We start from the raw sequence: 15,391 nt of genomic DNA, 5'->3' as shown, positions 1-15,391 counted from the left end.
TAATGTCCATATGATACCTGTGGCAAAGCCACATTTGGAATACTGCTTTCAATTCTGATCTCCACACCCCCAAAAGGATATCGCAGAGCTGGGAAAGTTGCAGAAAAGAGCAACTGGCATGATTGGGTGAGGGCGGAATTTCTGCAGCACTTCCTTATAAGAAAGAGCTACAGTGGTACCTCGGGTTAAGAACTTAATTCGTTCTGGAGGTCCGTTCTTAACCTGAAACTGTTCTTAACCTGAAGCACCACTTTAGCTAATGGGGCCTCCTGCTGCTGCCAAGCTGCCGGAGCATGATTTCTGTTCTCATCCTGAAGCAAAGTTCTTAACCCAAGGTACTATTTCTGGGTTAGCAGAGTATGTAACCTGAAGCGTATGTAACCTGAAGCGTATGTAACCCGAGGTACCACTGTACAATGTTTGACTTACTTATGATTAATCATGCCTAGGATTGGGTTACAGAACTTGCAATCTTCATGCTTGTAAATATACAGCTAAAGTGAAGCATTTTTACTTTTTTCTGGGGGTATGCGCATATCCCTAAACATTTTGTGAATCTAACGGGAGAAGAAGCTACTGATTAAAAAAAAATAGTTTCTTCTCTAGCACGGTGAATCATCAGTTCTGTTGCTACCCCCAATGGCAGCCTCTTTTCCTGTCACGGTGTTTCCTGGGTCTCAGACAGAATGTACTCCTGAACACATTTTAAGAAAAAAAAGAGCACTGCTTATATCTCTTCCATTAGCCTCAGTAGAGTTTTAAGATTCTTCGGTGAGTGTTTACTTCTGAATAAACATACACAGAATTGGCAGCATGTTGTTTTCTCCTGCAGCTTGATAAAAGGTATGTGGTTATTTTTTTAGCAAAGTCCGTATCTGTTTTTGTAAGCTGACCACATATTGAAACGACCTCTCCTAGTAACAGCTCAATAAAATCCATTTCAAGGGGATTAGATATAAGCAGGTGCCTATTGATTTATTTCATATAAAGGGGATGGCTAGGTAAGATTTGCAGCCCCCAGATACTCTGTGCCAGCAGCAAAATCTCAATCACCACAGAAATCCCTTGAGCTGCGCTAAGTATTTCAAATGCAGCCGAGCACTCTTCATGAGTGAGACCAGAAACTATTTAGCTGTAACAAGCACAGTGCACTGCAACACTTGGGAGAGCTTAGTGTGTTCTAATAATGCTTTAGTAAAGAGTGTATTTCTCTATGAAGACGTTATACCAAAATGAACTTTTGACATGGATGCTGAGAGCATTGCTGACAGCTGACAGGCTCTCTACAGCTTGGTGTTGAATCTGTCTGTCTCATGAGATCATGGAGGCATGCGCCTTTAGGGGTGAAGTCACACAGTGGAAATCATTGACAAATCCAGCTATATCCTCACGGTATAAAAGTCCCTGTAATTTAGTTATTGCAGAACAAAATAGCACATATGTTATGGGTCTCTAAGGAATAGGAAGATCCTGATCACTTCTATTCAGAGTTTTGGTTTCAGATTTACAGTTATCTCACTCCTTGTGCCGTCTCTAGAAATATGACTGTCATGATTTTAGCTCAGGTGTTATTACCGTATTTAATATGTTTACGTTCCGGATGCCCTGCCTTTAGTCTGTTGTATTCTTGAATTTTTGCTACTGTTTACTTATCTCTGTGGCTCCATAATAACTTGAAAACAAATAAAAAAAAACGTTTTAAAAGGTAAAGGTTGCGTCATTGTCGGTCACGAATAACATGTTGCGGCTGGTGGCTTGTGAAAAGAAATGTATTGTAGGAAGGTTATGATTTACTTTATGTTGAATGGAATAAACTGTATCCAGCTATTCTCCTGTCAGAATTATGCTGTGCATAATTCATAGAGAGCAACACATTTTTATATTCAATGTTTGTTTGTTTGTTTAGTCGTTTAGTCGTGTCCGACTCTTCGTGACCCCATGGACCAGAGCACGCCAGGCACTCCTGTCTTCCACTGCCTCCCACAGTTTGGTCAGACTCATGCTGGTAGCTTTGAGAACACTGTCCAACCATCTCGTCCTCTGTCGTCCCCTTCTCCTTGTGCCATCCATCTTTCCCAACACCAAGGTCTTTTCCAGGGAGTCTTCTCTTCTCATGAGGTGGCCAAAGTACTGGAGCCTCAGCTTCAGGATCTGTCCTTCCAGTGAGCACTCAGGGCTGATTTCCTTCAGAATGGATAGGTTTGATCTTCTTGCAGTCCATGGGACTCTCAAGAGTCTCCTCCAACACCATAATTCAAAAGCATCAATTCTTTGGCGATCAGCCTTCTTTATGGTCCAGCTCTCACTTCCATACGTCACTACTGGGAAAACCAAAGCTTTAACTATATGGACCTTTGTTGGCAAGGTGATGTCTCTGCTTTTAAAGATATATATACAGATGTATAAAAGCCATGCGTGTGCATGTGCAATGTTTCTTTTAAAGTAGTAGGAACATTCTCACATCATCCAACCTCCCATCCTAATATGAAGTGCCACTTTACTTTTGCAGTTATTTCTTTTGCTACCTCTTGTCAACCAAGTTGCTTTTAAGAAATGCAGTCCAACACAGAGTACAGCCACCAGCAACTTCACTTTTCTTCTGGGACGTTTATCTCTACTACTACACTGTTGGAAGGGTTTTCAAGGGAAAATGTGTCTAGGTAAGACCAGTATGCATTAAGCAGATCATACGGAAAGTCCACCAAACCTCAAGCTTTACAAATGATGCATACTCAAAAACTTGGATGGTTTGTCCAGAAGAGTGCTCTAAAAATGAAGTAGTCCAATAAAATTCCCTGGACTTTTAGAATGTAAATCTGAAAATGGCAGAGTATGTTTATTTCCTAGCTGTATCAAACATACTGAAAATCCCTCCCCAATCCAACTTGCGGCAGGGAAAACCCTCATCTCTGCAACTAATGAGCTATATTTGAAACTAACTGAAATGAACATTCTTCATCTCAAAACGGTCAAAAACCCTTAGAGGATATTAGACAAAAAACAAAACAAAACAAAACCCTAGGATATTGGGGGGGGGGCTCTTTGTAGACTTATCATGGTTACCAAAGGAAAATACCATGTAATTTTCTGCTTTCCTATTCTAAATATCTGGGTCAAATGTTAATTTTGCTGGACTATGTAACTACACACACACACACACACACAGAGAGAGAGAGAGAGAGAGAGAGCTTGTTTTATTATAGAGTCAACAGTGAACATTAAAATCAAATAATGACAATTTTGCCAATAAGCACACTATAGTACTGTTATGATTATTATTATTTTTTGTGGGGCTGGGGGAAGTCCCTTCTAACCCCTGGATCCAGCTTATGTTAAATAAGCCAGGCTAGCTTTCTGCTGAGGCAATTGCCTGGGTGATGGGCCATTAGGGGGAACAAAGGAAAGGGGCTCTGTGTGAGATGGTAAATGGGTGGGGCCCCTCCCCCAACTTGCAGAAAATTATAAGGACAAAGCCAGAGTTAAGAGTTGCAGTGTTGTGAGCTAGAAGCAAAGCAGCAAGCTGGAAAGAGAGAGACACAGAGCGATGATTGATTTCTGTTTGAATCCAAGGCTGCGGCTATGGAAGAAGTAAGACCCAGTTGGGGTGTTAATGCTGTAAACCCCTCCATTGTAGGCTCAGGTTGTAAAGCTCAAGAAGAAGAGGAGGAAGAGGAGGAGGAGTTTGGATTTGATATCCCGCTTTATCATTACCCGAAGGAGTCTCAAAGCAGCTAACAATCTCCTTTCCCTTCCTCCCCCACAACAAACACTCTGTGAGGTGAGTTTGGCTGAGAGACTTCATAGAAGTGTGACTGGCCCAAGGTCTCCCAGCAGCTGCATGTGGAGGAGCGGAGATGCGAACCCGGTTCCCCAGATTATGAGTCCACCGCTCTAAACCCTACACCACACTGGCTCTCCAGTGTGGGTAAAGGGTAAAGGGACCCCTGAACGTTAGGTCCAGTCGTGGCCGACTCTGGGTTTGCTGTGCTCATCTCGCTTTATTGGCCGAGGGAGCCGGCATACAGCTTCTGGTTCTTGTGGCCAGCATGACTAAGCTGCTTCTGGCGAACCACAGCAGCACACGGAAACACTGTTTACCTTCCCGCTGGAGAGGCACCTATTTATCTACTTGCACTTTTCAAACTGCTAGGTTGGCAGGAGCAGGGACCGAGCAACGGGAGCTCACCCCGTTGTGGGGATTTGAACCACCGACCTTCTGATCGGCAAGAAGAAGAAGAAGAAGAAGAGTTTGGATTTGATATCGTCATATATCCTCAAGACACCACAGTCTCTGCTGTGCTTCATTCCCAAAGGAAACACCAACCCTGGGTAAGTTCCTGGAACCCCCGGGGATCTCACACTGCTCAGAGATTGAGGAGGCCTGCAAGAGTAGCAGTATTAAGTTGCAGAGAAAACAATGCACTCCACCAAGTGGTAGAAACAGAAAGTGCAGGGAAAATGTAAAATTCAGACCCAATATGCCACACGGGTGGCGCTGTGGGTTAAACCACAAAGCCTAGGGCTTGCCGATCAGAAGGTTGGTGGTTCGAATCCCCACGACGGGGTGAGCTCCCATTGCCCAGTATCAGCTCCTGCCAACCTAGCAGTTCAAAAGCACCCTCAAAAAGTGCAAGTAGAGAAATAGGTACCGCTCCGGCGGGAAGGCAAACGGCGTTTCTGTGCACTGCTCTGGTTCGCCAGAAGCGGCTTAGTCATGCTGGCCACATGACCCGGAAGCTGTACGCTGGCTGCCTTGGCCAATAAAGCGAGATGAGCGCCGCAACCCCAGAGTCGGTCACGACTGGACCTAATGATCAGGGGTCCCTTTACCTTTACCTTTATGCTACACTCATTTCCATGTTGGTTAGATAGAGTTGCCCTCTGTTTTATTGCAACTGCTGGAATGAGTTAATGAACAGTAGGGTGCCTGGGCCACTTGTGCCTCTCGGTCAGCTGCTCTCCTCAGTTAAGACTACTGGCGCTGGTTTGCCCCAAACATAACAGGTCACAGATCTGGTATGGGAGAAAAGAGACTTTCTCATCACGAAGGAGAGAAGACAGAAGAGTTGAAGTGATCTTGTGCAGAATGCTTCAGTCTGGGGGGTTGCTAAGCTTCCCTGTGGGCTGCAGTCACTGTTGCACCCAGGAGTGGAAGCTTAGAGCTACCCTAGATCCTCCTTAGCAGTTCCTATTGGCTTGGTACTGTGCAGTCACAAAAGAGGCCACTGGTTGAGCATCTGACAACCAAGCTGCACCAGGGTACTTTGATTTAATTCAGTTTGGACCAGGCTTCCTCAAACTCGGCCCCCCAGATGTTTTGAGACTACAATTCCCATCATCCCTGACCACTGGTCCTGCTAGCTAGGGATCATGGGAGTTGTAGGCTAAAAACATCTGGAGGGCTGAGGTTGAGGAAGCCTGGTTTAGATTAATCTTTATTTGCCAGCTTAACTGTTTTTGCCTTTAGTATGACTATGCCAGTTTGTAACAGGGCTGCTGGAGTCCTGAGGAATTCCATGCAAAGGATCTTTCATTGGCGATGGCAGGGCCAGCCTTTAAGTACAGCTGCCTGGGGTCTTCCATATCTTTGCAAAGGTGCCAGGAAACAAAGACATCGGCCTATAGCACACCGTCTCCCCAACATCTTTAATGATGACGGTGACAGTGAATCATGCATGTGCTGTTCCCCTTTTTGTCCCAGCTTCCATGGTAAATGACATATTGCAAAAGTGACCTAATAAATCAGTGCCATTGCATGTAAATTGCCTTTTGAGTCCTGTAAGACAGCTGACAGCTGACCTTCATCTCATGCCGCACACCAGAAAGAAGAGCATGCTGCCTTTCATTTTCCTAAATTTGTAGCTCTTTACTTTTCCAAAGCAGACGTGGGGCGGAAATGATGGCAAACTACTCCCGACATTGAAAGGAACACCCTGAAGCCCAAACATTTGCATTCTGGGGATTGGCAGAAATTGATCTATAATCAAAGGCACCACTTTGTCTGTTTTTAAGCTCCCAAGGCTGTGTACATACATCAGCCTTTGAAGCCTCATGGTTTGGGCTTTTCTAAAAGCCCTTTTGTAGACACTGCTTTGCAAGGGTCTATTCCTTTTGGCCTCTTAAGTGAGATGGGCACACAACCCTAGAGTCGGACACGACTGGGCTGTATGGGCAGGGGTACCTTTACCTTTACCTTTTTATTCCTTTCTACTGTGCCGATAGCATGAGTAGTTGTCAAATCATTGTCCTCTGTACACAAAGAGGATGTGTCATCTGTAGCTAGAGCACATTAGTTTCCTTGCTCCCTTCCCTTATGATGCCTGCAAGTTTACTGAAATACCAGAAATCCAGAAGTACAGCTCACTTATATTACAGTGTGCCCAGAGGCTTCCTTCCCTTGAACCATGCAGGCAACTTCATAGACTCTGTAAAGTTGGAAGGGATCCTAAGGATCATCTAGTCCAGGCATAGGCAAACTTGGCCCTCCAGCTGTTTTGGGACTACAACTCCCTTCATCCCTAGCTAACAGGACCAGTGGTCAGGGATGATGGGAACTGTAGTCTCAAAACATCTGGAGGACTAAGCACTGACGGAGGAATGGGGGGACAGGGGAAGCGCACCACTGCCCCTGGTACCATCGGGAGGGGGGTACCATCACGGCCACACACCCCGGACATGTGCCGCACCCCCCCCCACCTATGCCTGATCTAGTCCAACTCCCTACAATGCAGGTGTTGTATAGTGGGAAAGATGGGCGACAGACACAGCTCTTTTAAGCAACAGCTCTTTATTACAGCAACAGTGAAGCTGGCTGCCTTGTATAATGCTCAATAACTTGTAACAGTAACAAATTCCAACTAACTACCCAATCGGAACTACCCAATCCTTCATTTGCATACTGGTGGCCCAGAGTGAGAACTGCAGCCAGTCTGAATACATAACAGCAGGAATATTCAACTGTCCCATGCAGGGATTTAACCTCCAACCTTGGCTCTACTATCCATTGGCTACATTTCTCCTTTCTTTTCCTTTTCTATTTTTTGCAAGGCACTCTGTATGTCCCCCCCCCAACCGTCAATGCCCACCACACTTTTAACAACAACCACCCTGCAAGCTTACTGATATACTAGAAGTTTAGTAGCACAAGTTATATTTTTACCCAGTGTATGTCCAGAGGCTTCCTTCCCTTGTACTATGCAGGCAGCTTCATGGCTAAATATCTTTTTACTCTGGGCAAGGCACTCTGAGTATGCTCAGAGGCTGCCTGTTCTGGTGCTAGGAAATAGTAACTGCAGACTGCACAGTGTCTGTGTTATCGCAAGTCATATAATAATACTTTAATTCGATTAATGTTTAATTGCTTTAATGATTTTTAAAAAATGATTCCCCCCTCTCTCCCTCTTATATCAGTTAATTCCTCTGGAGTCACGGTGGTTTTGTAAAAGGGCTGTGGACAAAATGGATGTGCCTCAAATCTGTAGAACTGCCCCCATAAGCAGATCATATGGTTCTTGTTGGGAAAGATGTACAGTGATTGCAAAACTAAGTTGATCAAAGCTTCGGGATTTTGATAATCTGGAGAGATTACTTAAAAATAATACCACCAGGCTGCCTCTTATCAAACAGCCTCTGAAAGTCCCCTGGGGTCTCTCTGAAGCGTGTGTGGTGTTAAAATCAACTGAGGTGTTAAAATAAGCTGAGACCACTCAGGGCTTATGCAACAAGAGATGAATTCACTAAGATTAAAAAAGAAAAGTATAAGATCTGTAAATGTTACAGAGGGAGAAACGCAATGCCCCCAAAATTACACAAACCAGAAATATTCCAAAATATTCCCTTGGGAGCAAAACCAAATCAAAACTGGATAAACAGGATTCTCAGACCCTAGTCTCGAACAGTTCCTAACTCATCAGGCTCTTAGCAGATTTTCCTGGCCGTGATCGCATAGTGGCTAGTACTCTGCGCTGTGAGGCTCTTAGTAGATTTTCCTTGCTCACAAGAAGGCCTTTGGTTATTTGAAGTGTTTCTCCCAGGCTCCCCATAGAATCATAGCATTAGAAGGGACCCCCTTCCAGGAATCACAACTAAAGCATCCATGACAAATGGCCATCCAATCTCTGCTTAAGAAACTCCAAGGAACAAGAGTTCCACCACCTCTCGTGTGAGTCTGTTCCACTGTCAAACAGCTCTTAACTGTCAGAAAGATCTTCCCGATGTTTAGTTAGAATCTCCTTTCTTGTAATTTGAATTCATCGGTTCGAGTCCTACCCTCCAGAGCAGGAGAAGACAAGCTTGCTCCATCCCATGTGACAGCCCTTGAGATATCTGAAGATGGCTGTCATATCTCCTCTCCGTCTCCTCTTATCCAGGCTAAACATACCCAGCTCCCTCAACCCTTCCTCCTAAGGCTTGCTTTCCAGACCCTTGATCGTCTTGGTTGCCCTCCTGAAATTGCCCATGTGAGATCTGCATGGCCATGTTCAAGTTTTTATTTCACACAGTTTAAAAAACAATGTATCTATCTTCTACGTAAAGACTGTGAACACCACCAAATCTGACAGAAGCAATCAATAAACTACACCCACCATGTTGACGCATAAAAGGGCTGATATTGGAGTCTTTCCTTCTGCCTGCTAGCCAGCTGTTTCGAAGAACGCTGTCACTGATTTCATTTGCTACAGCTGCAGCTTATTCAGATGCAAATTTCCATTTGGGCCAGTGTAATCACTTTTGTTTAAAAGATAAATTATAGCCTGCATACAAAGAAGTGATTTTCAGTCATTAAAAGCTAAGCTCTGGCAGCCAAACTAAAAATGGTCATTTCTCAATATAAAATTTAATATTTTGATTTCCCTCTTGGGGGCCTATAATCAGGCTGTGTTTATTCTGCAATTGCAGTAGTGCAAAATTGGGTACAGAGTGCATAATTCAGCATACTGTACTTGGAATACTGGTTTATTAAAAAGGTCCTTCGGCCTATGAATATAGTGTGCAGCAAAGTCAAAACCCTCGAAGTGTCCCTATTTTCCAGGGATGTCTCTGATTTAGAGAAGATGTCTTGGTTTTGGATTTGATCCGGGAGTGTCCCGCTTTTCCTTAGAATGTCCCTATTTTCACTGGAGAAATGTTGGAGGGTATGGGGTTATCCAACCCCCAAGCCATCTGAAGGAAATCCTGTATAGTGAAGTTGTTTAAAAAATGTTTAATGTTTTCTTATGGTTTTATATATGCTGGAAGCTGCCCAGAGTGCTGGGGCAACCCAATAAGATGTGTGGAGTATAAATAGTAGAATAATTATTATTACAGACTGGGACGTCCCTATTTTCATCAAAGAAATGTTGGAAGTTAAGAAAGTCTGATGAAACTGCAGAAGCCAGATCAGTATTTATCCACCACCAGTTATTAGTTTTGGACGTAAAAAGGGGTGAGAGACAGAAACTTTCTGTAAAGTGTAGAAGTTATTGGACAAACAGGCCAAACCTTATGCCAAAGAGTAAACGGACATAAATCTGACATCAAGAATCACAAAACAGAGAAACCAGTAGGAGAACACTTCAATCTCCCAGGACATTCTATACAAGATCTCAAAGTAGCTGTTTTACTACAAAGGAATTTCAGAAATAGACTGGAAAGAGAAGCTGCTGAATTGCAACTCATTACCAAACTTAAAACCATGGAGAGACCTGGTTTGAACAAAGACATTGGATTCTTATCCCATTATACATGACTAAGCCATTTCTCACCTTCTCACCCCTTGCCTTTTCCTGTAAGACCTATTACAGTCGTTAAGAGTCGTCAACAGGCTCATCTCAGGTATCTGCCAATCTCCCATTCCCACCACCCTTCTGAGTAATACCCCTCCCCACCTTCTCACTATATAGAAGGATCTGGCAACTTCTGTTTCAGTGTATCTGAAGAAGTGTGCATGCACACGAAAGCTCATACCAAGAACTAACTTAGTTGGTCTTTAAGGTGCTACTGGAACAAACTACAGCTCCCAGAGGTCTGTGGGGGGGAAGCTATGGCTATTTAAACTGGCATAGTGCTCTAAATGTATGCTGGGACTGTGGCCTGTGTCTCAGTGATGAACTGATATGCACCTAGAAGAACATGTGCCATTAAGGACCCAGCGGTGATGATGGAAGGACCTGTGAGGAACAAACTGTGTCTGTGGTTTAACAGCTTCCCTCCCCCTCTTTTGTGAAATTGTTTTGTTGTGAACCAAAAACTCCTGACTGTGGTTCTACAAGTGCTTTTTTTATTAAGAACACAACAAATTGCTCCATCTTGGCACCATCTGAAAAGAAGTAATCTGTGGATAAAAGCTTTTTGGTTGTTCTGATCTAGGAGCTGAAAGCACAGACTGTGTCTTTATGGGCTTGATTTTTTTCTTTTTTTAATGACACATAAGTGACATGGAAGTTGGAGCTGGGTGTAGGCACAGCCCAGTCTGATGCGCTCTCCTAATGGCACAAAGTGGGCTAGATTATGGGCTGCTAATCATTTACACACCAGGGGGCATTGACAGGCAGGGACAACTTTACCCCAAGCTAAGGAATTAGGAGAGCCTTAAGGAGTCCAATCAGTGTGAAGCTGGTTTGACAAACAGCATCCAACAGCAGCACCTTATAACAAAGTGCAGGACACATATACCTTTTGGGTAATGTGTGAACATGGATTAAAAACCCAGCCCTGGAAACTCAGAGAGTGTATGGTAAACAGGAGTGTGAACACAGCCAGGAGACCTTTCTTTCTCTTTTTCTCTGGACTTAGGGTCCCAGGTCGGAACTGATTTGGAAACCATCAGCAATACCTCTCTGCTTTGGAAACTTGAAGCAGCAGCAAAGTTGTACTCACTTGGGATGCAGAATTGACCCAGAAACCATGATTGCTGACCCCCTATTCTAGCAATGCCTCATTACAGATACTTTAGGGAAGTGACTCCCAATTAGCTAAGGACTGTGGCCCCCGTTTTTCAAAAGCCCAGTGGCGTAGCGTGGGGGGTGCAGGGGGGGCCGGCCGCACCAGGCGCAACATCTGGGGGTTAGGGTTAGGGGGCGCAAATCCATGGGTTAGGGGGCGCAAATCCACGGGTTAGGGGGTGCAAATTACTTGCCTTGCCCCGGGTGCTGACAACCCACGCTATGCCACTGCAAAAGCCAAGCCACTTTTGAAATTTTTGATAACTCTATGATAGCTTTTGTTATGTGGGTGGTGCCAGGGACCCCCTGGGTGAGTTATGTGGACTCCCTGGGGCAGGGAGAGCCATCTAGGGGAGCAAGCGTCCCCAAAAAAATTCAAGGAAGGGGCTAGGCCCCCTCAAAATTCTGCAGCAACTGTGTGCATGCCGTGGATGCACATCATTTGACGTGCTCATCTCACTCATGCATGCCGCATGGCGTGTTAGCGTCACTTGTGCAAGCCACAAAGCATGCACACAACATGTCAACTTAACTCCTGTTTGGCTGCTTTGTATGTGGTTGTTAGTTTGTAATTATTAGACAACTCAGGGCATGAACCATTCAAGCTTAAGCACTGTTATTTCCCATTGATCTGAAAAGTAGTGCTAAGTGCAGGCTTCCATTGAAATCAGTGAGTTTTTGAAGCAGTTAGTCTGGATTGTATCCTCTCTCTCCATTTTCAGAAGGGGGAATGTATTTTTTTCCTTTATTTCAATGTCTTTGCAAAGCAATTCAAAATAATTTGCAATGCATCATTTAACATTATGCAATTACTGCCTCCATCTTTCTAACAGCTGCAAAACAACGAGACACGTTGTCGTTCCTCTTTGAAGCAAAAGCACATGTCACACCACTGTTGTATCTTTATGAAAATATGTTACATTTTGATTGCATTCTGCGCTTTAGTCCTTTGGCACCTTTGACCTTATGTTTCACTCAAGAATTGCTAACAAAATTAGCTCAGCTAATTTCAAATGCGTCAGAACTTGCCATTTCTTGTCCTGTCAAAATGTTCCGGGTGAAATTGTTCATGCAGCAGAAGGTGAGTGGTCAGTTTCGATCGGGGCTGCTGGTGGAGAATACTTTTCTCGGGCTCTGAACCAGCATGGGCCCCAAACTCTCAGCTTTCATTTTTTTAGAACAGTAAGTCAATCTGACACCTATAAAGAAAGTTAGAAAGAAAAATGTGCAGATAACGCTGTCAGGCTTTGGCAGACAAATACAGAAAAGCTAGGTATGTTTAATCATTGTTGCTATGCAATTGCAGGAAGGAATGCTGACCATCCCCGCTTGGGCTTGAGAGAGACCCTCCCGGGACAGCAAAAAAAAACAGGAGAAGAAGCTTGTTTCTGCTGCTGCCAATCTGAACAGAGGATAGTCTTCCTATGTACTGAGGTACCTTCCTCCACATCCACATTATTTCACTTACTCCCCAAGTGTGCTGCCTTTACATTATCAAACACAACCAGCTGGCTTTGGCATATTTTACTCTGAAGTATTTCCCTTGAAATAAATGAAGTTTCCTTCCTACTCAAAAAAAATTGTGATATTGCCATATTCAACACCCTCTCCAATTTTCCATGTCCCCCCACAACTGCTAACGGGCTGTTTGTCATCACTGGGCTGTTATTTATACAGGAACCACAAATGTAAAATACAAAATGAACCGGCAAATACAATGAAAAAATCATCAAATGCCCTACAGCTGGAGCAAGTCAGTATTCATAGACTCATAGATCAGAGTTGGAAGAGACCCTGAGGATCATCTAGTCCAACCCCATAAAATGCAGCTGTCCCTTATGGGGATCGAACCTGCAACCTGGGTGTTTGCAGCACCGTATTCTAACCAACTGAGCTAATCCTGTAGAATGAATTTCAGCACACGGGTGATTTTATTCATAAAGGTTGGTAAAATGTGTGTGTGTTTTGCTGACAGCTGTGAAGCTATACATACTTAATAGTATCTCTTGCTGGTTGTATCTTTCTATTGGTTTTCCTCCCCGAAGCTCAAGGCTAGGTAAATTGTATTCCCCTCTTCCCTTTTAATCTTCACAACAGGCCTGTGAGGGAGGCTGAGTTGGTAGTTCAGACACCAAATCTGTGAAACTGAACATACTTAAAGTATTATTTTGCTTGTTGTTGATCAGGGTTGGCAAACTTTTTTTTTTGCGGGGGGGGGGAGAGATATTTTGTTGTAAGTATTGAGACTATGAAAAGTTGTAGTTAAATCAAGGCGGGGGGCTGATTTACTGACTCATTTTTTCTTTATATGATCTGTGTATGGCATGCCATATTTGCATCTTGTTTTTTTCTGCCAGGAGTTAAGGGTTGTGTCAGTTGTTCTCCCTTCTCCCTTGTTCTATCTTTGTAAGAGGCCTGTGAGGTAAAATAGGTTAAGTTAATATATGCACGTAAACAGAAGCTTTTTGCTAATGGATTGCCTGGCGGAATGGGCAGGGCAGGGGGAGTGTTGCGATATACTTCAGGCTTATTCTGGGGTAATTGGTTTGTAATGGCAGTCACCCACTGTGGAAACTAGAGAAGGTTAGCTCTCAAGGAGGATTCAGTTTTGTGTACTTTAAAATATATAATTATTTGCAGAGAATTTTTAAAATAAAGACTTTCTTCTTTTATTGGGGAAAAAACAAGGAGTTGTGGCAAAGGAATTTCTTTATTGCCTTTTTTTCATTTCCACAGCCAATATTCTGCAAGGTAGGAGCCATCTCGAGTGATAATCCTGCCCCCATTTTGCTTGCTGAAAGCAAGAGTCAGTAACATAAGGGATGTCATGTTGCACGAAATGGGGGTGGAAGACCATAAGATGCGCTGCAGAGTTGGGAAAATGAGAGGTTTAATGCCAAAAAACATTTTGTACAATCCACTCCGTCCACAAAATGCATTGGGCTTGGGCTCTCAGTTGTGAAACAGAATATTTATGTTAAGGTTGGAGGGGTCCGCTTATTCATTCATCTGGCCATATGATGGTCAGGTGCCAAAGAGCATGGCAGTCATGCACTTTTAATAGGTCCCAGTAACAGAGGAGTTTCCCACAATGTCTGCCCCTTAAGACTCTTGATTGTGAAGCAATCAGTATCGTTATCACAGGTTTTCCCCCCTTACTTTCCTCCCTCTCACTATAGTCTCATTATTCTACAGGCACAATTCAAGTTACTTATCTACTCTTGATTAAGTGATACACCACGGTCTTGGAACTACTCTTTCTGTTCCCCGGTTACAATGTGAATTTATGCCCTACTTTTCAAGGAAAGAAGCTTTCAGAAAGCAAATGAATGACTAAGACTGGATTTCTGAAGATCCTTACTTAGAGGCATCCAGAAGCAATACTTTGTATTTCTTTAGGACATTCCTTCACTCCATGTTGCTCCTCATGAGTCCAGAGGAACATTGCCCAACTATTATTTTATTGTTTTAATATGCTGTAAACTGTTTTGAGATTTTTATTAAAAATATAAAGCGGTATAGAAATTACATACATACATACATACATACATAAAAATAGAGGTGGACGATGCTGGTGTGGCAGGCAGTGGGTCCCCACTGATATCAACCAGGCTATTCAGGCCCTGATTCAAGAATATCAAGCCCTGAAAGGACTGCTTACCTTCCTATGATGGCAAGTGGCGGTTGTGCCCTGGCATAGCCACGGTCCACACCCAGGGCAAACCTCTGACTGTTGGGAGATGGCACCCCATCTTTCTCTGACTATGTGTGTCGCTGGGAGTCTTGTATTCAAGTGGACCTATCACAGGCAAGCTGCATTTGAATGGACCTACCCGGAAGCTGTATGCTGGCTCCCTCGGCCAGAGATGAGCGCCGCAACCCCAGAGTCGGTCACGACTGGACCTAATGGTCAGGGGTCCCTTTACCTTTACCTATGATGGTGCTGGAGGAGACTCTTGAGAGTCCCATGGACTGCAAGAAGATCAAACCTATCCATTCTTAAGGAAATCAGCCCTGAGTGCTCATTGGAAGGACAGATCGTGAAGCTGAGGCTCCAATAAATACTTTGGCCACCTCATGAGAAGGGAAGACTCCCTGGAAAAGACCCTGATGTAGGGAAAGATGGAGGGCACAAGGAGAAGGGGACGACAGAGGACAAGATGGTTGGACAGTGTTCTCGAAGCTACCAGCATGAGTTTGAATAAACTGTGGGAGGCAGTGGAAGACAGGAGTGCCTGGCGTGTTCTGGTCCATGGGGTCACAAAGAGTCCGACATGACTTAAACGACTAAACAACAATCACAGGCAGGCTGCATTTGCTGGGAGGATTGTATTCAAACAAACCTATTGCAAGCAAGCTGCATTTGAATGGACCCATCTCAGGCAAGCAAGGGGTAAGTGAGGCTTTGTGGCGGACCTGAGTGAAGACCAGGGGCTGAAGTCTGCTCACTGGGAGTATAAAAGTCCTTG

At 44.1% G+C, this 15,391-nt stretch overlaps 1 long non-coding RNA gene across 1 annotated transcript; it reads right to left on the bottom strand.

Moving 5' to 3' along the window:
- Window positions 1-11,179: 11,179 nt before the first annotated feature.
- LOC309542687 lies at window positions 11,180-14,748 on the bottom strand. The gene is made up of 4 exons (XR_014224365.1): window positions 14,584-14,748; window positions 13,212-13,337; window positions 12,916-13,059; window positions 11,180-12,121 (listed from the first exon to the last, which is right to left on the bottom strand). It is a non-coding gene; the product is annotated as an uncharacterized lncRNA (long non-coding RNA).
- Between the last annotated feature and the right edge of the window lie 643 nt (window positions 14,749-15,391).

Source organism: Podarcis vaucheri (assembly GCF_965113315.1).
Source record: "Podarcis vaucheri genome assembly, chromosome: 1".
Taxonomy (NCBI): Eukaryota; Metazoa; Chordata; class Lepidosauria; order Squamata; family Lacertidae; genus Podarcis; species Podarcis vaucheri.
This window is presented reverse-complemented; position numbering and strand designations above follow the sequence as displayed.